Source organism: Pagrus pagrus (assembly GCF_965226575.1).
Source record: "Pagrus pagrus genome assembly, chromosome: 18".
Classification (NCBI taxonomy): Eukaryota; Metazoa; Chordata; class Actinopteri; order Spariformes; family Sparidae; genus Pagrus; species Pagrus pagrus.
Window position 1 is genome coordinate 13,555,514 of NC_140202.1, and position 26,593 is coordinate 13,582,106.

Here is a 26,593-nt window from a genome sequence, read left to right on the forward strand (position 1 = left end):
CGTGACATGTTTTGTTTGCTGACTGATAAATGGATGTATAATGCAAGTAGATAAAGGTTTGCAAAGGGGATGGGGCTGGGGTTGGGATGGGAAGAGCCAAGGAGAACATTTACACCCTCCCCACCTCATCACCACCTCCACCAAGCTGTCCAAAGCTGTGACATGTGGGCCGACACTCTGCCCCTCTCTTCGTTTCCCTCTCCTTTCTCCCCTCCTTTCCCTCCCCCTCTTTCTGTAGATAGATATTTTTATTCCTTGGCACCTCAGTATAGATAGGCCATTGGGCTCCTGTCTGCTGGGGCAGCTGGCTGGGGGTTGGAAAGGGATGAAGGATAAGTAGATTCAATCGGGCGTTGCAAATCAACTTTTCCACCAGCATCCTGGGAAGACCTGATAATACAGGTTTCTAATATCTGACCTGTCTGGCAGAAAGAGAGAGAGAGTGAGAGGCAGGGGGAGAGTGGGAGGAGAGCGATGGAGGCAAGAGAGAGCAATGAACACATTGATTTGATGCGGCTAATAGTTCTGCAGTTGATAAGCACACTGGCGCCAGTCACAAAAATGAAAGGCTAGCAACAGAGTGAAATAAATTGGGTCTAGCTTCTTTTTCTTTTTTTTTTTGTCTCAGTCCCGTCAGAGTTTGGACATGTATCAGAGAATTTGGCAGACAGGGCATCGGCAAGGTTTCCTGTTTGTGTCTCTCCACCTGTCAGCCTTCATCCACTCCCCAATTGGAATACTGTTATCATCGCCGTTTGAAAAACTCAAACACATTCAGGGCTGCTTATGCGAGTCAAACTCAGACCTGCGAAGGAGGGAAACAAGACAAGGAGTGCGAGCTGCTGTTGACAAAAATGGCAACAGTGTCTGCATGTGAGGCACACTCTTTCAAACAGCGGCTCAATTAACACACATGTCACACTGTGCGTCCTTTATTCTGACAAGTACAATACAGCAATTTATTGGGACTCTCAGATAAGAGATACCGGGCTTATCAAAATATGTAAACATGGCTCAGGTTTAAAAATACAGGAAACAGCTGAAAGCAAGACGGATTATTTTAACTTAAAGCAACATTATGTAGAAATTGTCATGAATAGAAAGCCCAGGTCTGTAACAATGTGTCAGTGGCTGAGACAGACACCATTCAGCCTTTTACAAGACACTGCACCATGAAAATGATTTTGAAGCTGTTATTTTAAGGCAAAAAAGTTACATAATGTTGCTTTAATAAATGGATGTTTGCATGTCTATGCCCATGATGAGTTTTGAGACTGAACTACAGCATCAACATCTGTTTACATTCAGGTAACAAATCCTCTAGTGGCTGTAGTAATTACGGCGGGAGCAAAGGAGGAAGTCAGGTAACACTATTGTAGAGCGCTAAATCTGTGCTGGGTGAACATCACAGGAGGGTGCCTATTTTTTTTTTTTTTAAAAAGAGCATGATCACTATTGTTGCCTAACCTTAAAGGTGCAATATGTAAGAATTGGCCACCTTGAATTTATACTCGCAGCATACTTGCAGCATATCACAAGAATAACTGCTTAAAGCTGCTAACCATATTCTTTTTATACAGCTATGACTGTAGCTACTGTTTGTTAGCTCAGTTAGCCGTGCAGCTACCAGGGTAGTGTTTTATTTACACTGGAGCTTTGGGCCGCTGGAAAAAAGAGGTTTTCAGGCCCGGGGTTAGCTGATTAGCATGCAAACTTCAGCAGATCTCTTCAACACCATTACCAGACATCTTTGATATAAAGTTAAAATTGTTATTTTTTACGTTCTGTTGATAATATTACATAATTTCTGAATGTTTTGAGCTTAAAATCTTACATTGCACCTATATCCAAAGATGTAGCAGTTCTGTTCTGACCTAAACATAGTGCTCATTTTAAGCCAAACCATGAGCTTTTCCCTGGACCCAACCAAGTGATGTTGATGCCTAAACCTAATCAAATCTGCATTGTCTCATCCTGAGACTGATTTATTTTTCAACACAGATTTAAAAGAGCACAGAGAAAATTATGTGTTCCTGTGGATAGAGGCATCAGATCAGAAAACCCCTTTTATCTGTTGTTCCAGAGGATGTTTTATTTAGTTTGGAGGGCTTGCTGAGAGTTTTGGCTTTGACTCTTTATTCTTTTCATCTGAAATGTCACCTTTTATGTGAATTGTGTTCAAATTTTATTTTGACACTCTTTTTCTACAACTAATGAACTTTTTTTTTTTTTACACATTTGTACTTAACTAAAACTTATCATGCAGTTTTTTAAATAGATGTATAAAAGACAATTTACAACCTCAGACCTTGAAATGATGTTTGAACACTGTTTCACTAGCTCATCTTATTTGAACCCATACTGTACATTTGCAGTCTGTTAGTATTTTTTTTAATAATATTTACAGCTGACAAACGTTAACCAAACAGGTCTGCTTCTCTCAGGCGCCTGTGTAAAACCCCAGCCTCCATGGATCAGGCCTGCTCAGACAGACCGAGCGGAGCCTGCTGTGTCTGTCCAGCCTGGTCTCAGTGTGACAGTGCAGACACTGCCACTCTGACCTTTCCTGATGCTACCAGCTACAACCTAGCCAATACCAGCGCTAACGAGACACTGACATGGCTTGACAGCCGGGGGTGGCACGCAATTATCCTACCGAAGAAAACTGCATGTCGGTGCGTGTGTGTGTGTGTCGGTGAGGTGTGTTTGTGAAGCCAGGGAGAAAGACTCAAAGAGTGCATGCTTGTGTCACCATCTCCTGCAGGTCTCCGCGAAACCAACAAAGCCGCGTTCCTCTTATTAATGATTGATGTGTCCAAATCTCGGTAGAAGTGCCCTGTCAGATCCCAACACAGGTGAGTTTCATCAACATGAACTCAGTCACCTAGAATGCCTCGCGTTCGGTTAGGGGTTCTGATCTCAGAATAGGCTGGCCTTGCCTGCTCCCGGTATTGCCTGATGTGACCCATTTATTGACTTTGTTGTCAGCTGCGCTCTTTGAAGTCAGGGTTTTGGCCATAAGCAATTTATTTTTTTCTTCCGCACTATCGAAAAAAAAGCCCCAACCTTGAGGAGAGTGATATGTGAGCTCACTGTATCCACGTCGATGCTCGGATCAGATCCAGTAGGATGTGACTCGGAGGGCTGGTTACGACCACCACCTGCCAGACTTATTTGAGTCATCAGAATTCATGTTTTGTTGCGCTTTGCTTGATTTCAGCTATTACACTTTTGTCAGAGGATTATTTAATAAATAGATGATTAGATTCATCCTCGTCTGATTAACAACAGTTAATTAGCTGGATAAGCTACTCATCCGCGGCGCGCTGGTGTTGCTCTTCTGGAACATCTCAGATGAGGTGACTTTGAGGATAGTGTCAGTAAATCAATTAAGTCCTCAGTCAATAAATTAAACTGGCAGATGATAATAAGAGGTACTGTATGTACAGTACAGAAGTGCCACCACCTACTCCTGAATTTGACTTTGACAAATTGATTGAATGGTTAAATCCATACATTTAAACAGATGACAGTATGCAAGGCCGTTATGTTTATTTGTATTGTTTATCTCCAAGTTCCTCCTCACTCAATATATCCAAGGTTATTAACAGGAGCAATGGTTCATTTGTAGTATTTACAACTGTGAGAGCACAATCGTTTGACAATGCAGCAGCTAGCAGTGACTTTGAACGATAAAACATTCCTATAATCCATAAATTTGATAAGAACTGGAAAGAAAGAAAACAAAAATCCCTCTATTTCCTCAAATCCCTGCAAAGAATGGATGCTTGTATGACAGATCCAAGACACGGATACATTTGACACAAGCTGTCTGTTGCGCTTTCTCATCTGTCAGGTCATTGCTCCATCAAATTCCACACCGACTACAAGTTGCACATAGTTATTACATCAAAGCAAGTGCATAGAGTATTACAATAATCCAAGAGAGGGGGAGGCGGGCATCAAACGTGGAGGATACTGCAGTAGGGAAGTGGGGTCAGGACCTTACGCTGCTGCCTGGATAATAAAAGAAGGATTTGTGCTCAGAACAAAGGAGGAGAGGTGGAGGACTTGGGAGTGACAGCGCCTGAACAAGAGCCAGCAGTCAGTCAGCCGGAGATGACTAAAATACAATACATGACAATAAATGATTTCAGGAAGACAACAGAGTTAAATTGCTCGCCATTGACACTACATCTGGCGGCACAATGTGGAGCCTCATAAACGCGCTCACTGTCCATCACTGCCCTGCTGAGCATTGGAAATTAAGTTTTATCGGTTTAAAGGAAATTAAAATCAAATGCAAAATAATCTATTCACAAAAGCCCGTCTCATATACTTTGATCTTAAACTCTTTCTGCATTAAGGATAACAATTTTGCTAAACATCAAGCACTTCAATCAGACAGTTAGACACTCTTTGGTGGGAATATGTGCCAACTTCCAAGGGCATGAATCAAAGGAATAAGAGGGAGTTGCTATTCCTTTGTTGCAAAGGCCACTTGGCTCAGATACATCAGTGGCTGAGCTTACTGCAATGCCTTGGAGGACTCAGTGCTCGGCGTTGTTATTGATCTGTCTGTGTAAAGTTTCTGCAGAGTGATTCTGTGTATAAAGCAGCTATGCATTTTTAAAGGCCAGCTGCAGTCCAGGCTGGACACGTAGCATTCATCTATACCCTAAACCCTATTTATAGCAATTCCACACTTGACAAATGGTCATTTTCTGCACTCACCTAGCTTATCGGTGTTCTCAGACGTCCACTTCTTGATGCTCTTAATTTGCAGTCATGTGTTTGTGATTGATGGAAATTTCAGCTTGTGCGATGGGAAAGTGTTGCAGGACTGATGGGCAGCAGAGGTCACTCTGTGGATTGTTATTTCAAATATAGCACGCCACGCTTTTAACATTCCTCCCTCTCCCTCTCTCTATAAGTGCGGTATATTCTTAACAGTGATCCATTGTGGTGCCTATGACAAGAAAATAATGTATTTCTACCAGAGTCTATCAGAGAAATGACTTTGGAGGTAGAGGGAAGAGGAGCTAGATCAATATGTTTCAGGCAGCTGTGAGTGTTTTTGAAACTGAATTTCCACCTTCCTTTGAGTTGTTTTGACCTTGATCTCCAAGAAGATATGTCTCTGCTGCTCCCCAGCTTTCACCACTCTGTGATTATCCTGTACACTATGAAAGATAACCTGCGTGGTGAGCTCCACTTTTCCTGGCCCCCCTCGCAGCAGCCCCGCGCCATTATCTTGCCAATCCGAAATAAAAAGCTAACAAAAGATGTCACCATGCGGCCATTGCACACCTTCATCCCGTGCACACCCCTCATTATTATTATCCCCTTGCTGTCTAACTGTTCTCGGTGATAATTGAATTTAAATGAAGAAAAAGGCAAAGGAGAGCGCTCTTTTTGTGCCGCGTTAACATGCTGCCATTAAAAGCGCTGGTTGTTTTAATGGGCCAGGTCTTAAACTATCAAGACTGTAGAGGAGAGGAGAGAGGGGTGGAAAACAGCGACGAGAACGAGGGAGAGATTAGAAAATTGGATTATAATTAGTTTACTGCAAATTGCTCAGGTTCTGTAGCACTTTAAAGCTGTGGGGATCTTCAAATCTTCTTGTTTGTGCATGGCTCAGGCCTCCACGTGTGCATTATCTATTTTCAGCCGAGTTTATGATGAGATGCAGGGCCGCTGCTCGGACCGAAGGAAATGGGCATGAATGCATGATGGGATTTCTGCCAAAATAAACATCCAGCGTTGTCCCCAGATGATTGCTCAAAGGAGAGGTGCTTGTTGAGGCGTCAGCAGACGGAAACACATGTTGTGACAGTTCACACAGAGTGATTCGATGCATGCAAAAATCAAATGATATGCCACAGCCAGGGAGCCCTCCCAATGAAAACAAAATCAGGGCATTAGCATGTTTCAGCTGCGCCTCAATCAAGGTTGTCTGTGGTCTCCGGTTTTTATGTCCCTCAGAAGGATTGGAGACAGACAGAGCAAAAAAGCAACATCCATGTGGATATTAGATGTTTTTTTAGAAAAGAATTCTCTCCACAGCACCGCGCGCGCCTTTCAACCTGACTGGTTAGCCAAGCAAAAGGAAACGTCTACAGTTCCATATGGTCATGCTGTGCCAAGATGCAGGAAAGAGCATTAGCCTGACACGGACTTTGATAGATGCACACCACATATTGGCCTCAAGGCTGATAGACATTTGAAATATAGAAGGTACATCTGCAGCATCTTTTCATTTTGAGGCTGAAAAGCTATGATGTTTTCAAATTAAAAAATTTAAAAAAACCAATGCGATAGAAATGTTAGAAATGTGCACTCAAGATTTAGCCAGGAAGCTCACAAATTGGTTGAATTGAATTTTTTTTTGTAAAGACACCTTGAGAGTAAGTTCATACATACCAAATGTTGACATTTCTTTTTTGTATGTGCATCATTTCTTGGAACAAATTGGGCAAGTTATATGAGTACTATCAACAGAATCAGTTGTGTGTAGTGCAGTAGTGATGGCAGCTGGAGCCCAAAATGCATTACATTTTCATTATGACCAGAGCAATGCAGCACATAGTAAGGTGCACTCTTGGTGCACCCCATTTATTCTGAATGAAGAGGTGGCTGCTGCAGTTCAATGACCTCTTATCTGATGGTGTGCCGCTGTCATTGAAGCCATCAGAGTGAAAGGATTAAGCCAGGCTTATATCGATATAAGTCCTGAATGGAGCTATGCATACACATACAGTGCACACAAACACACACACACACACACACACACACACACACACACTCACAAACACATATGCAATATAGCATGTCCTTCTGAAAAACATTAGAAAGGCATATTAGGTCAGAGCTTCTGGGTAGGAAGATATGTTTTCATCTTGCTAGCAGATGAGGAAAAAAAGAAAGTCAATAGAATTCTCTCAGCTAGATATTAAACAAATCAGCCTTGGCCGCCGCTCCATCCCTGGATGTCAATAGTACAATGACATCACATTAAATGTGCACCACAGAGCATTTACATCATATGTTGGGAAAGAACTGAGCCGGCGCCTGCTTTGCTGTACTGATGGAGAGGTTAGAGGACACCTAGTATGCATTGATCACTATTTGCAAGGATGCAAATAACTATTATCCCTCTACAAGTGTGGACACTCAAGTGCATAGTATATTCGCTGTGTCAAAGCATTCACATCTTCAAAGTTGTTTAAGAGAGAAGGTGACTGTTCTGTCAATATACATGTTGCGACTCTATTGGCTTTTCTTTAGAATACTTGACCTGAACGCCCTCCTTTTTTGCTTCATTTTCAGTAAACATGAAAATGTGCTGACAACACACTCTGCAGTTTCCTTATATCGGCCTTCCTGTGGGGAACCTTGTGGGGATTTGTTGCAGCAATCAACACTCGGTCCATCTGACAATTAGATCTGATGACCTTCAGACTGCGTGCTTCTCAAGCACAATGCAGCCCACAATGCATCACTCCAGCAGCATATCAAACATTTATGTGCCCTGAAATCCTGAAATCCTTTGAAAGCAGTTACTCAAATGATGAGATGGGCGTATTTTAATATTCAGCTCCAAACCTGCTTTAATGTTCCAACATTGTCACCTCAAGGCCTAATAACACAAACAGTGCGATGATTAAAACCACACAGTGTAACACTGTCTGAAGAAACCAGTCAGGGAGCTCGCGCTTCCTTGTTGTCCTCTCTGTTTCAGCATGCGTGGTCAGAGTTGCGTGAAGACCTGCCTTTGAACCTACCTGCTTTAATGTTCGCTAATGCAGGATTTCATCAGATAGGACCAAATTACTTCTATGACATGCATAATGTATTGTTATGTCTTTACACATCTCGATCAAGATGAAGAAAATGTACTTATGTAGAAGAAAAAAGGTCAGCCCTTCCTGCTGATTTCCCACCGGCTGCAACCTATTGTGTTCCCATCCGTAAGGCAGTGATATTTGTCATAGTAAAGTGATTAAAGGGCTAAAAATGTTACGGTGGGGGGTAATCACGCAGTGAGTTGAATTTTAACTTTTTACAGCTACTGAGTTCTCGTACTGTGTCGTGATATTACAAGCGTATCCACTGTGCTACAGCACAGCGAGTGAACATAATGTCGCACAGACAGACCTATCTCCACAGTGCTGACTGGCTGCACGCATTATCACTCTGCTATAGTGGGAAAAAATGCTTTGACTTGTTTGTATTTTTGAAAACCAATCACAATCGTCTTGCCGTGATGGTGCCCCTGCAAAACAGAGAGCAGTAGGGATGACGTATTTTAGTAGGCTAACCTTGAAGTAAGCATCACTCAAAAGCTTATGGGATTTTTCCGATTAGATTTTAGATTGTTTGCAGATTTTTTTTTTTTGGCAAATACAAATTTATGATACTTTAATCATTTTTGAAGTATAAATGCAATTGCCGGAAGTAAAAAAGCGAACATAGGCAATACAGGAAGTGCAATGTGGTCGTGTGACAGGTTGTTATGTGACAGGAAGGAGTAGCTCATCACAGAGTAATTCAACTCCAGGTCGATCCAGTGTGCGGTGATCTGTTGGTAATGCCTCGGGGCTCCGGTAGAGGGAGACGCTCCGCTTCTTCAGTTGAGTGAGTGCAAGAGCTGCGTGTGGTCCTCCTCATTCCTCCGTCACCACTATTCCCCCTGTTTAAGGTAATTACTGTACATAAAGCACTGTAAACTCGACAAAATATGTTAGCAACAATTTTCGCGGTGCTACTGTGAAGTTATATGAAGTAAAGAGTACGTTTTGTGCTGGTTTGACGACGTGTGTACTGGCTCCTGGAGAGTGCGTTGCCGTATTGAACTGTGCTCAGCCTCGACATTTAAGCTAGCCACTGTGGTGTGATATGTCTGTGCAGTAAGATAAAATGTTTATTTTGTTATTGAAGGGATAGTATTGTTAAAAACACATTACATGTCATCGCTCATGTAATAATTTTATTAACAATAGCATTTAAATATTTTAGGAGAAGTTAAAAACGCATGTTTGAAAAGGTATCTGTGGTCCTGACACTGAAGGTGTTGAAAGTGCTCCTGGTTGGACGTAAATAAGTCCTGTTTGTGTTACTTGAGAAATGAATACAGATGAAGAGTGAATGCAAGAGCTGCCTGTGGTTCTCATTCCTCTCTCACCACTATTCCCCCATTCAAGGGTACAACAGTCGCCTCCCACAAACCTTCTCACCACAATACACTAAAGACACTACTGTAAGATGGTTGATCTACAAGTTGAAAAGTAAGAGCTGGAACAGATCGCAACTTAAGTCAGCCTGTACGGACGAACTGGTAAGTAGATGAGTCTCCGTGCTTGACATAATGGAGTGTAATGTCCCTGACAACTTCCATAGATCATTTAGCCACTTGTAAACAACCGCCTTTTTTAAAGATATGTTAACACTTTAAAATTCACAAGTGGGTTATTTATTGACATATTTTATGTTGTTAAATAAAACATGAAATCTTATTTCAGGCGTCTTTCTGAAAAACCCCTTTTAAAAAATTAGACGAGGGAACTGGACAGGCTAAAATGCTAACTTTAGACCGTATTCACGCAACAGCCATTTTCCTTTGACTCCATGCTCAGGGTGGGTAACTCAAATACTGGTCAATGTTAAACTGCTGTGTTTGACGTGAATTTTATAAATGCAGGAAATCTGACAAATTATTGCTTCCTGATTGCTTGTTGCGATTGTTTGATCACGTCCAGTGCGTTTTCACTTTCAGGCTTAAATAAATGCTCATATTTTAGAATTGATTTTCCTATCGCATTGTGTCACACTATCAAACAGTAATCTTAGCTAGGAGTCGGCTCAGTGCTAATGTTAGTTCTTGTTTAACGGAAGGCTAACAGGTTATCAAACGTGTTTTACCTTGAAAATGAATGTGAATATGGTTTGTAATCACTGGGGGAACTCGTCATGGCACATGGAGACATGAGCCTAAGTAGGCCTACTAAATCCCTGCAAAAGAAAAGCTAACAGCCGCAAGCTTGTTTAGTTTTGTACCTTTTAGTGTGTGTTCAGGTACAGTAAGTCGCCATAGCTTGCTAGCCTGGAGGTTGTTGTAATTGCTTCACATAGAGACAGGGATTTTGAAAATGCTAACAAGTGGATTGCAATAGGGGAAGACTGAAATAGTCGACACAGGCTTATACCCACATCCGATGAATAAACTAAAGTAAACAGGCAAACTCCAAAGTTTTTATTGGGGTCAAAATAACTACATAAATATTATTGATGGGGTTTAAGTCCAGATCTGTGTTAATCAGATAATACCATTGGCCTTCAACCATACTATCAGGTTTGATTTAACTTTAAAAGTTATAAATAGTCAATTAAAGCATAAAGTATGTGCACAGTGACCTAGAGCGCAGATTAATGTTTAGGTGCTCAAAAAATTGAAACCTAAGGCTAATTTAATTTAACACATTTTTTTAATAGTTAGAAATATTGAACACGTTTTTCTCTCTTTTAAACAGGGCTCTGCTTCGCTCTGGGCTGTAAGAGGCACCGTGTTTGTTCTCACAGATGAGTCCCACAGAGAGAGTTATTGGGCACCGGCCTCGTGGCGAAAAGGAAGGTAATTCTTCAAAAAGAACCATGGTGTGAGGAAGCCTGAAGTCCACCAGTATGTCTCTGCTGCAATCTTACACATCAAACTGTCTCTGATATGACCTTCCTTATGGCGGATGAAATCGCAGAGGTCTTAGTTAACTGTAAATCCTATCGCAATGAATATTTCTCCGTCACTTTGCTGGGAAATCAGTCTGTTAAATCTATTTAAAAAATCTGACAACAGCCTTTGTTTTTTTATTTTTTTCTCTATGCTGATGCCAAGTTTTTGATTCCTGTTTTATGACATCTCACTGTGAATCATGTAGCCTGTAGATTAGGTGTATACTTGTGTTCCTCAAATCAGGATTGCTCATCAGCTTGCCAGTTAAACATTCCCCACTTAAATTATACCAATCTCAAAGAGAGTCATATTGACTACGACAGAACCGTATGGTGTCATAACTAATAACTCAGCGTCTTGATTTACCATCCATAATTCACTCCAGCAAGGCACTTACTGTCTTGGAATAAATTGGAATATTTAAGCAAACAGATATATGCCTTGTGGCATTTAAATAAGTAATACATCTGCCTCCCAAGTGTTCTCAATTCTGAAAAAGAGTGCAATCCAGTATACAAGTTTGATGCACCGCTCACCAGAATGAGTGTTTTATTTTTCATGCTTTTGCCATCCATTAGCTGTGTTTTTGAACCAGGTTGACACACTTTGAAAATACAGTTATTCAAAATGTTGGAGTCAAATTGAACATTCATTTGCCATGCGGTATGTAACGATGCGTATGGATGCAGTGCATCAAGGGCTTTGCGCCTCCCTCCAAGTGAGTTAATTTGTGTGCATTTGTGACAACTACTTGGAAAAGCACATGGTAGTGTCGTGTGAGTCTGAGAAGCCCATACTAAAAACACAGTGCTTTCTTTCATTTCTGATCAGTGCTTTTATCAACAACAGAGTTCAATTCCTCCATTCTTTTCTGCATAATCATTGCTAATCTGAAGCTGCGATAATGTAGATATGACTCCACAACATGCTCCATTCAACAGACCTCTGCCTGAAAGGTGCTTAAGGCATGGGGTTGGATGGGTGGGGGTGCATGGGGGTGGGGGCCTTCCACCTCCTCCAAGCTCTTAAGTCACTCTCCAGCTCCGACCCGTGAGTTACTCACTGAGCTGGCTCCTGCCTCGCTTTTTCAAATGCTAATGACGAGCGGTGCTGAAAGCCTCAAATTGGGCCATGCAATTCAGCCTGTGGTGTTTGGTGAGGCCCTGCTCATGTTGGAGACCGTGGTCTCTCCCCTGCCTCCCCCCTCCTGGTCTTTTGTGTGCTGCGGTAATAGGCACAGATGTTCCTCTTGCCTCACACAGGGCCACTTTTCCCCTAATCGCCACCTTGTATGCGGACAGCTTTCACCTGCCCCAGCAGCTCCCTCTCCTTTTTCCTCACTCGCTCTCCAATTCTCCCCCACCCTTTCTTACACTTTATCTTTTTTTTCTTTCTTTCCATCACTCCCCCGACCTCTGTGAGAAGGCCTTCCCTGATGCCCCAAAAATTTCTCCTTCTCTGGAGCTTGATTGTTTAAACGTTGAATTGTGGCGATGGAGAAAAGGCAAAGCGAGAAGGGGATGGATGGACGGAGGGTGTAAAAAGAGGCCAGGGTGATTTTTTTTTTGTGATTTGGGAATGGGTTAAAAAGAAAAAAAAATATGGGCGAGACTCTCCTCGCTCCAGCTGGAGAGAATTTGGAACATAATACTCTTGTAGCAGCTCAGCCAAACCTCAATGCTGATGGTGCATTTAGGCTGCCTCCCTCTATTGGGCTAGTGGATTGAGGAGCAAGAGGGGAGAGGAGAGGGGGCTTAAAAATTGGACCGAAGAGCAGTTTGCTTCATGGCCCCTGTGGTGTGGTGTGATTTTTCGTCGTGCTCTCAAACTGAGTGTGGAAATGTGTCAAAATTTGGTCTCTGTGGGGACCTCGGCGAGAAAAAGAAACTCGCCCTCTTGCCGGTGTTTTTCCAGCAACCTAACTTTGATAAGTATCTTAATCACCTTGAAATGAGACCATGGCAGGTGCCTGTGAAGCTTAATGGCACATTTGATATGAGTTATGTTCAAATTCAAAGTTGGAAAAACACACATTTTGTGGTAACGTTTAATAAAAAGCAACCCAAAACCACCTTATTACCTCAGAAGATCAAGTTACATCACATTTTCTTTTCACTTTCTATCTTATTCTCACTCTTCACGACAATTTAGATGTACAGTTCACTCAGAAAGCTCCACTTTTTTATACAAGTGGGCTTATTTTCAGAGCACTGCTTGTGTCTATAGTGCAGTACGTGCGCTACAGTGAAAATCAGTTGTTATCCTCGGTCTCCAGAAAGAACCTGACTTTCCCCCAGTTTGGTAGATGACTGGAGAATTAATGCATAGATAAAGAAGAGCTGCAGTTGAACAGCTAAGGATTAAATCAATGGATTCTCTTTGGTGGCTTAGTATACTGAGTATCTGCCTTATACTGTATTGCTGTTAGGGGAAAGAAGCTTCTAAGAAACGCCAGTCTGAGGCCAAATAATTGATCATTACTGTGCATGGCACTATAGCAGGAGCGAGGGATTTTAAAATCAATATAGTTTTTCTGTCTTCCAACACATATTCATTTAATGCAACACTCAGCCCGTGTCAGGTTGAGGATGTGATGATTGCTCGGAGAGCAGAGTGGGAGAAAGAGTCTTATTTTTGTTGTGATGCTGCGCGTGGTGCATCTGACACTTTTGTGATGTATCTTGACAGTTTTATGGTTCAGCAGAGACCTCTTTATTGCATGCCTTCGCTGAGTGCATCATACTGTAATCATAACTTAACCACGACCTTGGCCCGGCTCGGGTGGGAAAAGGAGGCTGCAACCGTTACTTATGATGCAACACGAGACGAGATAAGAGCTCATGGAGGTCATTGATTTGATTTTTCACACAGATGCACGGCCTCTTTGCTTTCCTCTCAAGGAAATCCCAAAACAAACTTGAGGTGAGGGCAAACTAACTTGCTCGGTTACATCAGAGTTTAGCACTAAACTTAAAGGGTAACACCACCATTTTTGCACATTTAAGTGTTTTTACAGGCTTTTAGGAGTACTTCTACATATGTGAAAAAGTTGTACAAAGCCTTTTGTGGCTCCAGAGGAAGCTGAATGTAATCGTACAGTGATGTCACTCAGTGGCTAAGTTGCATTGTGGGTAATGTAGGCGGCAGGTTTTGAAAAGGAAGAAGAATAAAACAATAAATGAGAATAAAAAAGGCGAAATCACTGGTTCCGCTGTCTTGATTTTGATCATTTTCTTTTTTTACAATGAGTCCAACAGTGTCATAGAGTCCTGCTGGGATGACATAGTTTTGTAGGCTAACCCGGAAGTTAGCATCGCCCTGGTTCCCTATTCAAAAAGCCAGTGGGATTCTCAATTGAATAACTGACTTATTTCTGGGTCATTCCTGCGGCACTTTACAGGAGTGCAATGCCAGACCAGTGGACTGCTTTTTAAAACCTGGCGCCAACATCACCCACAATGCAACTTAGCCACTGAGTGACACATCTGGAGGCAGTTCATCAGATTACATTCAGCATCTTCTGGAGCCACAAAATACTTTTCTTCACAAACGCAGTAGCACTCCCCCAAACCTGTAAACACACTTTAATGTGTAAAATGTCAGAGTTACCCTTTAATTTATCCAGGAGGCAGAAGGATGTCACCAAAAAGGTCCCAGTGTTATTCACTTAAACGGCATCTGACAATGAATGTGAACTTTACTGAAGGTGATGCTCTTACTGTACAGTATTCAGTAGCTCCCACACAAACAAACACACACACACACACACACACACGTGCTATGCCCAGCACATTCAGAGCGGTGTGATTATTCAGCCTTTCGTCAGCTGTTTGATTGCTTCTCTCAAAGGGCAAAGCCCTGCAGTTGCTTGCATGCAGGATAATTAGTGTTGTGATTGTACTCAATAACCACGGGTGCCTGTCTGCGAGAGCCCACAGGCCACTTTGGTCAGTTTGACTTGATGCACACCAAAGGAACTTGCACTTATTGAGCCAATCAAGCGAATTATTGCAGGTTACAAGGGTTTTGATGATATATTTATGCAGCATATGTATGACAAGACTGCTGATTCTGTAACAGCAACAACAGCCGCACCTTCCATCTGCTGAATAGTCTGATTCATATTCTGCGGAGGCCTGAAACTTTCCAAGGCTGTAATAGAAAACACTGTCATCTGATCACTTTTCACACGCTCAGTTAATTGGATTTACCTCTCTGCGAGTTTAATTGCAGCTCATTATTTGCGATTTCATAAACTGGTGTGTGCAAGATTTAACTAAAGATGCTGTTTGTAAGCTTTTCAGAAAACATCGCCTCTCTCGTGCGTTCAAGCATCCTGTTTCTGCCTGTAGCCACTTACGGTACCTAGTGACCAAACAGCTTCGCCGCACACGAGATGTGTGTCAATATTTGACCATTTTCCTCCAGAAGGAAAGAAAACATTTGTTTGTGTGGTAGACAACAGATTTTGAAATCGCCACAAAATACTGTTTAATAGTGGATTTACCTGGAGGGGGGGTGTTGAATCATGAATCATTTCAGTGATATTTCAAAGCAAGTCTTATTCAAAGGATGTTTAATCAATATTCAAGGCATTTTAAAATGTCTTCAGTGGCAAAGGTAGCATAGTGGAAACAGGTCGACGATCTAAAGCATAATTAAATATGTTTTCTCTTAAAAGTGTATTTATTTCATTCACTCTGAAGAAAGAGAAAACAGCCCACTGTGTCCACTGTGCTTCACAGGGACACATTTGCATTGCGTGATTAGGTGATCGACATATTTCTCTGACATCCTTGTGTCAGACAGCACATTTGCAAAGTCTTTGCAGGTCTTAATGAATATTGAGTGGTCTATCTCTTTTGCCTCCCAATTAATGAATAGATGTTGGTAATTATTTGACCAATGCCTCTCTCTCATGACATGTCCCATATCCATCACTAAGTTAAAAATAAATTAAAATCAATACAGCCGGCAGACTCTTAGGACAGTGTCAGTGCTTCCTACGGAGGGACCCATGCAGGTCTGAATAACAACTATTGATCCTCCTTGAGGAATATTCTCTTTTATCACCTCCCCTCCTCTACATGCACACACATGCACACACACAAGATAAGTGTTTCTTTTCCCTCTTTTTTCTCCACCCTAGTTACACACATTGGCAGCCGCTGACAAAACCTCATCTTGTTTGTTCTTATCGTCCCATCCGGCGATAAAGAATGCAAAAAGATCGGAAAAGTCGGAAACAAAAAAAGGCAGAGCTCTTGCCGATAAAAGCCGGCGCGGTTGTGATTTATATTTCAAACAACTCCCTCGCCTGTCCCCGTGCCTCCGTCCCCTGTGTGGTAGGTGGCCATTGTGTAAACAGCTCCTTGAAAAACAAATGGCTCCCTAAATCGTTGTAAAGAGCTGTGGCAGCTCGATCCGAGCGGAGGCCCGGGGAGAGAGAGGACGGGAGATAACGTGTGTCAGCAAACATTGACCGGGCTTTATCACAATGAGGTTTCTGTGTTGGAGGAGCTAAGAGGCTGGCCAGCTAATCGTCCTCCACAGAGAGCACACATTCCTACAGGTCAGGGCTCAGGGTTATATGTGTGTGTTTGTGTGTATGTGTGGGCAGAAGGACTTTCGGTATGTTTATGCTCAGACTCAGAGAAAAATGCAATTTTGTCAATTTTTTTCCCTCCACACACTGCCGGCTAACTTTGCATGCTGTGACCTGCGATAAGCCCAGACGGAAAAGCGGTGTTTGCAGTTATGACTGTGATGACTATTTGTTTACCCTTATCTAAACTGTGCGATAAATCACAGACGAAAAGTAACATCTGGCGTGGTAGGAGTCGAAGAGGAGACGAGGACTGTGTGTGTGTTTTGTTTTGCCTTTCTTTAAATGGAGGGGTCACTCTCAGCTGCCGGGGAGAGGGTGAGAGTTTACTGCTCAAGGACAGACCGGGGAATTAAGTTTCACACAAGCATGAAGGGGTTTACTCTCTTAACAAACGACATCCGAGGAGAAAGACACACTAAAAGCACTCAGGGTGATTCCGCTTCAGCTGTGAGGTTAGCCTCGAGGCATCTTTTCATCGCGGTTCATGACTCGGGAGTTTTGCCCCTTGTGTGTCTTTAAGTGTTTTCTGCTCCGTTCTTCTAGGGCACCGCACCTCAGTGCAATAACACCCCTTCTGTCTGTCCTCCACTCAGCTGCAGTTGCAAATCCCAGCCAACAGATGTCAGCCTCTCCAGTTGATTTCAAAAACACTGCTTTGAAAAAAAGCCATGCTGTCGGTGCGTTCAAAGCCTCAGACAGTGCACTGAGACTTAGAGAATTAGCAATGCAGAAGACATGCTGGTCTGAGATTTACTTTGATATACATCATGTATGTTAATGTAATTCTTTATTGATCCCCCCAGGGGAAAGTCTCTTTTTTTTTTGCTCCGTCCCAATGGGGGAGGTCAGAGTGCGGGGTCAGATACAGCATCACCCCCCCCACCTCACCCGGAGCTGGTAGGGGACCAGTGTCTTGTTCAATGACACTTCAACACGATGAATGCGTCCTGACACGGGGGTTTGAACCCTGGTCATGTGATTGAAAATAGCCTATGGGTATCACCACCTTTCTAGAAGGAAATGAAAAAACAATCTGAATGTTAGTGCGCACTGGGTTTCCTCAGAGGGGGTCAACTTTGCCCTATCCCTAAAAAAAAATATCGCTATTCGCTCTTTGCCTCGCATAAAGCCGAACGGTTTAATCCTGTTTAGCCGTCAGGCCTGTGATACCTCCTGGGGAATCGCTGCTATCCTTATCGTATTTATCCAGTGATGACAGATTAGTGGGCGTTAAATGCACTTCACATACAGTAGACATCGGCCCCGATTGGTACAGCGAGTTTCAGGGAGGGAGGGCGCAGACACAGAGCATCTTTTTCTGTTGTCAAAAAAGATGAATGAAAACCCACTCACTGAGTCGGGCGCATACTGGAACAAGATAATTCTTGGCAATAAGTCTCAAAGTGAACATCGTAATAATTCAGCGGCGGTGCACACACGCAGATAGATGCGGCGTTCTTCTTGGTGACTGCTGCATCTTGAAACTACTGCTCCAACAAACTGATACAGTTTGCAGTGGAGAAATATCCTGTCGGGGTTTGCATGGACACTGTGGGTTTTGCATGCCGGGAAGTGGTTTTACAAGGTTCCAGCATGGAGTTTTGTGCTTATGCTGTTCAATTACTATGAAAAAAGCTGTTGGGATAATGCTCATGAGCTCACATACACACACACATACACACATACTAAGAAGCTGAATGTGCAGGGTGAGTCTGTTCCTTCCAGGCAAGGGGCTTGTCTGAGAATCTAAGAGGCAGGCAGGAAGGCACGAGGTGGAGACCTCTTCAGATCTGGCTGCTATTAACAGTCTTGTGATCTGCTCATGTTTACCTACTCTCACAACACTGGTACTTGGGGCTGTGTGGAGCATGGGACGCGGGGCCCGGCCCCTTTGAAGTGAAGTTGATCCCTCAGACTACGCTCTTGGTAATTGCACCTTCTCTCTCTCTCTCTCTCTCTTTCTCTCTTTTCTTTGACCCCCCACCCCCTTCTCTCGCCTTCCTTTTTTTTCCCCATTTTTTTTTTCTTTCTCACCCAGTGAGATTTAGAGGATGCAGATGGGGAGCTTTAAATGTGATTGCAGGCCTCTTCACGTCTCCCCTCCGTTCCGCACCAAATAAAATAGCGAAAAAGTAAAACATATACAGTATTTTCGAGGTGCTCAAAGGTGTTTAAGTGGAAAAACATCTTGGTTATAAACGCAATAGTGAGGGATTTTCATGTGAGAGAGCTTATCGCCGCCGCTGATATACTGTAACTCCCTCTCTTTTTTTTCTCCGCTGCACAGCTTAAAAAAATCATGTCTTTCCTCTATAATTCACTCTACCAGATTTAGATTATCATAATTGAAAAGTGGAAGCAAACGCAATGTGAACAGACGGAGCATAAAATGTCCATGTTAAGCAGCAGATGACAAAAAATGCCATTTGTTTGTGCACTTACTGTCTGTCGATAAAGTAGCCGTAATGACACTTGATTTGAATTTTTCTTTTTCTTTTTTTTTTTAGCCAGAGATGTTTACTCCATCCACTGTCACTGACGTGCGCCGTGTTCAGTGGCGTGCAGCGTGGAACACCTGTGTGTTGTTGTAATTACTTTGATTATACCTACTATGGGGTATTACAGCAGTCTGGAGAGAGGGTCCAATTTAACCTGCAGTGAATTTCAATTCTAACCGAAAACAAGAGAGGAGAAAAAAATAAAAATTGCTTGCTGGAATATTTAATCAGCGGAGAGATATTCATATGGTTGCACGCTGTGAGCTCCTGTGTGTGTGTGTTTGTGTGCGAATATAATAAGCAACAGGGATGCATATTGGACTGTGGAGTTCAAGGGTTGCACTTTTCCTTTGCTTTTGATCAGTTTGCCGTGATGGGTATTGGTCTGCATCCAGACATATGACAGTCCAGGGGGCCTCATTGGTGAAGCCTGCTCTCCCAAAAGATGCCAGGTGCCTGATTCGGAACAAATGCTCACAAACAGAAACACAAACACACCAGAGGGACCCCGTGTGTGTGTGTGTTTTCCCCTCTTTGACTAGCAGAAGGGTAAGGATGGCAGGTATTGAACTGCGTTGAAGTAGAACGAGCAGCCATGGGCATCTCCCGGTTCATGACGCTAGTCAGAAAACTGACAAACCAAAGCTGCTTTTTATTCTGCAGCTACAATGTAAATGGAGCTCCCTCCTGTCCCTCATGCAATCACCCCAGACCCTCTAACTGTAGACAGTGTGTTGGATTCCCTCTCTTTCTCCCTCACTTTCTCTTTTCCTGTCTGTCTCTCGCGGTCTTTATATATCTCCGTCTCTCTCCCTCCACTCTGCTCCCCCTTGTCTAGTTAGAGGGCAGATATACCTTTCTTGCCAGACAAGAGAAACCTATACTTTATCACTGCCACATACGGGGAAAGGTATTTTCTCCCAAAGGGAAAACTGGCGTGCAATTATAATGTTCTCGCTGCCCCAAACATCCTTCGCAAAATATATAGCATCCTGTTTTTGACTTACATGAGTTTATGATCTCTTACATGGCACCGCAGTGCTGCACGTCTACTGTGGGTGTTTCCCTTTATGTCCCCTCATGGCTGGTTCACTCAACAATGCAAAGGCTTTTTAAACTGACCTGCAACTGTGAAATGTTTGTCATTTGTCATTTATTTGGAGTATGACTATATTCAGAATTTGATACAGGTCATGATTTGGCTTTGGATATTCAGATATTTTTGGATATTGTTCTGGTTTTTAAGCAGTGGCGATGCTAGAGTCTGTTGGGGCCCGGGGGGAAACAAATTTCCAGGGTGGCCCTCCAACCAGCATTCATCACCATTATGTTATAGTCCAAAAAAAATTAATGAAATCAAAACTTTTTTTTTCAAATATTCCATTAAAAAAATAAGATATAAATAGCATCACAAACTACAGCAACAGGTCAGTGACTAAATAACTTCAGAGATGTAATGCAAGTTAAATGGGAATCACATGGTGGGGCCCCCTTAGGGAGGTTTCCTACTGAGATGTCCATTCAAATAATCCATTGGTTTTTCAAGGGTTAAGGGTTTGTAATCACTAGGTATCCCATTTTGAGACATTTCTCTGGGGTAAAGTTGCTCTTTGCCTGTTAGGGTCAGCTCTGTGCGTCGCTTAGTCAACAGTTTGCTTGACTGGGGTAGAGATGCACATGTACAAAATGACAGTCCACATTTCCAGTCAGAAGGAGAAACACCCCTACTGCTAAACATTATAAAGACTTTGATATCAAATGGTTTTTGGATGTGCACAATTATTGCGGTTGAACGGATGAAATAAGGAGGCTGTCTTTGTTTATACACAGCAGTATGTAGATGGAAATGTTAGTGGAATATTCCTTTTCATCAGCCATGAAACAGCTAAGTAGGAATAGGATAATTCTATGGAATAATGGCGAAAGACAATATTTTATGCATGCAAATGTCAATTAACCAGGTGGTTTCATACAAGGCGCCATTAAATCTGTTGGCATCCTTTCCATCGAGAAAAGCCTTCACCGTTGTTCTTTGCATTATTTTTTCGATAAAACAGACTCTCCAGTTCTGCAGCATCTATGCTAACCGAGCCCCGAGAAGCAGCACAAGGCTTTGAAGACAGTTTTTCTAGTGGCTAAACTGTGTAACTACGTCGTCATGTTGGCACCCAAAAATACTTTTTTCCCATAAAGTTACATTGTGAAAGAAGTGGCTGTAAATACATTACATAACGTGAATACATTTACTTTTTGAGCATCACAACCCCCACAAAGTGACTAGTTTCACTATCATAATGTGATCCATTTGGTCCGATAACATTTCAAAAGTCTAGAAGAGCTGCAAGATTAAATCATTTTATATCTATTCAAGTTAGCAAGCCAGAAGTGAGTCAGCTCGACTAGTGGAAGTCTCTACTGCACAAGCTTTATGGGCCCCACAACGTGGGTACTTTTATGCCCTGGAAGTCAAGATTATTTGGCTTCATGTGCCACTGAGCAGCTTTCATAGGAATGAACAGGGCTCCATCGCCAATGTTATATCTAGATTTTCCTTGTTAGATCCATGACGCTAACCCCATGAGGAGCCACCATTGTTGTTTTCAAACGAACAGTTGCTTTGATGCCCGTATCCACCAGCAGTTCCTCATAGGACACTGATTTGTTGAACCACTGTGGTTCGCCCACAAGTGCATATCTTGAAGCCTAGGAGGATGGATTTATGAGTTCACGTGATCACGCGACCTCATGCTCCAGCTGCCGCCCAAGGTAAGTAGTCACTGACAGAATAAATGCTTTTCCGGGACAAGATGGATTGAAAACAGCCTTTGTAATTAAAAATGTTTCACATCTAAACAATGTAACCTTTAGTTTCACGTGCGTTTTATCCATATAAATACTCTCACGGAGATAGTGCAAACACACCTGTGATAAGTTGTGGTAAATTGCAGACAAATAAATTGAACAAGTAAATGGACAAAATTACAGATGACAGCACTTTGAGATGTCTGGAAGCAGTTTCTGGAGGCTGCACACTGCTGCAGCGTGCCCGTCATACTAGCCGGCTCTCACCCATCAGAGTGGTAAAGTGGGACAGATGTTGAGGGTTAGAGAGGCCCCAGTGGGATAGTGAGAATGATGGTTTGGCAGGGAGTGCGGGACAATAAAGGGAGGAGACGGGAGAGGCCAGGGTTTTCCTTTCACTACACCTGACCTGCCCTGGAACCTGTTCAGCCTCATCTGAAATGAAAGAAAGGTGCCCTTTGTCGTGCCCAACACTAATTTACATTTACACTCGCAACAAGGATTCTCAACGTGCCTCGTGAGAACGAAGAGGAGACGAGGCTTCGAAATGCTGGTGAAACCGTGGAGGAGTGTGGGTTTCAAACATTTAAGAGGCGCCTGCGTAGAATAACATCCCCCTAGAAAGACGGGGAGTGGAGAGCTTCAAAGTGAGAAGACATAAAAGTGCATTCTGAAGAGTCCAGTTATCAATTCCCGATTCATTGAGGCGGTGGATCAATAACTGTCCTCTTGAATTACAGGACAAGCCTTTGAAGTGAGCAGTGGGCGTACAGTAGAAGCATAATACTGTATATTTTGTTTTCCTGCAACTGATGCTCCACGGATTTTATAAACCAAGTATCAAACTTCACAGATTTTTTATATTCCCAACGGTGCACCAAACATATCTAATAAATGAACATCAGTTACTCCAGTTTGCATGTCTCAGATTGAGCTCGAGTTTCAAGTTTCAATACATTCAGAGCAATAAAAATGGATGCACTGGGTTTTACTGGAGAACTTTTCTCTTTGTGGCTATAAAAACACCCTGTTTCTTTTGTAGGAAAGGCGCTGTTTTGTCAGATTGGTATTCAAGTTATCGCCGGATGCTGCATAATTTTAGGCTGCAGCTGCCAGAGCATGGCAGACCTTCCATTGGTTTTACATTTTATGAGAGTTTACATACGCCATGTTTCTTCAAGTGGAAAATTGTTTTCTGCATGATGCCAACAGGTGGACTCATTAGAGAGTCAACATAATCTTGGTAATCATTCCTCTCTGCAATTAGAAATATTGATCATTTACATATTATCCCAAGCCACGGTTGAGTTTATTGTTTTACTCACTAATGTTTCGAGAGCCAAACATCTGTAGTAAACAGCAGTCAGGATGGGTGTTAGAGACGTGGACTGTGCTTTGACTTGAATTTGAACATCGACAGGATTTTATTTCTCGTTTGTAGTCACTACAGGGGACATAAAGGAGAAAAATAGGCAATATTGTCTGAGAGAAACAAAGTCCACACAAGGAGGAGGAAGGGGTTGGTGGACGTGACAAATGAGCGCTGGTGTTTCAGGAGACCGCTGTTTGTGTCACATGCAAAACCAAAAGTCATCAGGGAGTTCTTTTAACTTGCGTAATATGCTAAAACTCCACCACGTACTGTATCCTTTAACTATCATAGCTTACTGATATTAAACCAAACCTTGATCTTTTCCTAAACCTAAACCTAAGTTGTTTTTAGGCCTAAACCTAACCAAACTGTCGAGGCGAGCCATACCATGCAGTGGAAAAATGTCTATACAGGTGAACGAGTGTCCCCGAGTGATGAACATGAGCTCTCCTGTTAAGCACAGTTGTTGTGGCTCGTGTTCACTTCCACCCTCTCCGTCGCCCAGCCCCAATCGGCTTGCAGATGTTGACCGTGGACTAAAAGGTTGGCTCGGGGCATTTTAGTTCACTGCACTTTGTTGTCTACCTCTCACTTTGCGAACCAAACCTCGCTGGCCTGGCCTCCCAGGTCAACCACAACATTGACTCGCTCCCAGCTTGTCAACGTGTCAGGGTGCATGCAGGCGTGCTTGAGAGGATGGAAGGGCTGAGGCGGAGTGGGAGACAGACACATGAAAGGCTCGCATGTTGTGAAGATGGTAGTTGGAGATGGCCCTCTAAAACACTGTTCACATTATGCTCTGCCTAAAGAAAAAAAAGAGCAGTCCAGTGGAAATGAAATGACCCCTCTGGACCTGCTGTCATGTGACATCTTTGTTTTCCAAGGCTGCGGTCCAACCTATACGCAGCACAGACCTATTCCAGCAGCATGAATCAAATTTCCTCTCCTAATCTATTTTTGGTTGCTTCTGTGGACTGGAAACTAATTAATTACTGTGCTATACCTACTTGACAGCTATGGATCATCATGTAAATGTTCCCACAGCGGCTTCACCAACCCTGCATTTTACTGCAGCCCTAGTATAATCTCTACATGTGTTCGCAGACACATTAAAACTGTTCTCACAACAAGTCCTGTCATTCTGCTTCAACCGAAAACATTTCCAGCGTCACATCACATTAGATCAGTGAGCAAAAAGAGACACCGCACTTTAAAAAACATTCCTTTTTTTAAACACTTCTCTTCTTGTGGGATGAAGCGGGGATTTGAATCGCGGAACGTTTAAAGAGGATTTTCACCGCGGGGAAACAAATCCGTCTTTCCGAATAGGTCTGTTTGAAACCTGTGCGATAATAAGTCCTGGGCCTCTCATTTACACCACAGTCGCACACAGCGTAAACAGATGTTGTCCTGGCCAGTAGGGACAGATGCACTGGTGGACGTAAACCACTGTGTCCCCTCTCTCCATACAGTTTAAGTCACTGTCCAAACAGGATTAGTGCCGTACTTCAAAGTGTCAAAGCAATTACAGCACCGACATCAGCGTGATTTGGGGGTTATGGCTAACGGTGATGAACGCCTACTAGCTCTCAGTTGTCACCGCCCTCTCTCCACCTCCATCTGCTCCTTTTACTCATGCATCAGATTGGGCATTTTTGGGACAAAAGATGCACCGGTCCATCAGAGTCCTGGGAGGATGATCTGCTGGGTTGATTAAAGATGGCCGTTGGTCATCAGCAAACCCAATCCAGTGCTTTTTTTTTATTTCCAGGGTAGCTAATGTATTTCCATGGTGTTTTCTCTTATCTGATTGAGGAGACAAATGGACAGATGCATTAAACAAATGGTGTCTGATGCAATCAAACCTAGATGGTATTTATGGCGCATCCTAAAGGTAATAACATTGTCAGGAATTAATGATAAATAGCCTTTATTGTTTTTAATTCTAAAGAGGAGGAAAAACAATTAAAAAACTTAAACGTGTGCTGCATATCCAGCAGAGAAGAACGGGATCTACAAGACATAACGCTATCAGAAACTGCAGAATCTGCCATTTTTCCTCTATGCTAATCTAACTTAGTACAGATTTGAAGCATTCCTTGATATATTCTGTGGAGTGGGGGGGTGGGGGAGTAAGTTCATCACTTGATGAAAAATGAATTGATGAAAAAATTTACCTTGAATGTCCCGGACAAATACATCCATAAGCCACTTACGTAGATAAGCTAAGTGGCAAACCTTACTCACTCCTTTTAATATGCCTCGCTGGCGCTCAGAGAAAGAGGGAAAGCAGTACAGATATGACGTACCCTCTTGCTCCCCCTCATTAATCTTAATAAAACAATTGACCCCTGAATAGCTTATTCCTGCCCTGCACCATTAGGCTGCATGACCGAGGCTTTAAATATTAAGCAGGCTTTGTAAAATTTGATAAAATGTTTAGTAAATGGCATAAGGCACGGTACACTCATGGGCTCTTTCTCTTACCCTCGTGTTGTAAATGATAGATATGCTTTTATTAGACAGAATGCTGTTTTAAGCAGCATTGTGGTATTGATATTTGCCTTCAGCTTGCATGATTTAAGATGGCAGATACATGCAAGCCCATCAGGCTTTTACCTCCCCTACCTTTCACAACTAACTACTCTGACATAATCTAGCGGTGCATTTTCATGATTTAAAAAGACAGTGGCCATGCGAGCTTCACTCACCGCCTGCGAGAATGCTATAAGCCATTTCTCGTCTGTGTAATGCTTCGCTTTTTTTGCCCCTTTGCCCCCTCAGACCGCGGCGATGGAGCGCAGTACATCACACAATATACAGTAATTTGTCTCTGATTAAAATTTCTGCTGAGCTTTGAAGCCCATACTGGTGTTCTGTGCTGAAGTGGTCTTCCTCGTCTGGTAAAAATTGAAAGCCTTTTCATCTCAGAGGGCTTAAGGGGTCAAAGGAACACCAAATAACCCTCCCTGTTGTGTTTCTTTTTTTTTTCCCCCTCCTCAGAAGCTTGTAACAAACTGCACCTTTGTCGGACGCGGCCTCTGTCAGGCCGGGGCTGGGGGGACTGCCCTCGGGTTCAGGCTTTGGAGACCCTGTCAGCTTCAAAATGGGGTCTGCTTTATTTCACCCTCTGACCTCAGGCCCAAAAAGAGCCACGCAGGAAAAACAGAGAGATATACGATACATCAAGGGCCAGTGAAACTCCACGGCTGGGAAATGAGGAAGCTGCAAACTGCAGAGTGAGCAGAAAATGAAGGCGCTTATTGTAGGGGGATTTTTAACACCACAATTCCTATTTGGGGGTGAATCAAGGTTGCTCCATTGTGAAGTTTTGCCTTTTGATGGATAGACTGTAAAGAAATGTATTGTTGCAACTCTGTAAATAACCTGATATGAAAGTGAGTCGTCTGTCGCAAGCTTTGCATATGATTCGCACCTTCCTTACTTCCAATCATTTACAGATAAATAAATAGATAACACTGGATCAGGAATGAGGCACATTCATTAAACAGAGCTGTGCGGCGTCCAATTTTCTTTAAGTGTAAATTTAAAGATAATGAAGTGCAACATTTGATGAGAGCTAGAAA

The 26,593-nt window shown here is 42.8% G+C and overlaps 1 long non-coding RNA gene across 3 annotated transcripts in view; it reads left to right on the forward strand.

Moving 5' to 3' along the window:
- The first annotated feature begins 8,618 nt into the window (after nt 1–8,618).
- The window catches only part of LOC311273539, an 89,024-nt gene continuing 71,049 nt past the window's right edge, over nt 8,619–26,593 (forward strand). Inside the window, exons 1-4 of one of the 3 annotated variants that reach the window (XR_014624685.1) lie at nt 8,619–8,701; nt 9,204–9,337; nt 10,530–10,630; nt 26,010–26,393. This is a non-coding gene — a long non-coding RNA (uncharacterized lncRNA). Of the gene's footprint in view, nt 8,702–9,203; nt 9,338–10,529; nt 11,362–26,009; nt 26,394–26,593 lie in introns of those variants that run through there. The other 2 variants (XR_014624684.1, XR_014624686.1) reach the window with 2 other exon arrangements.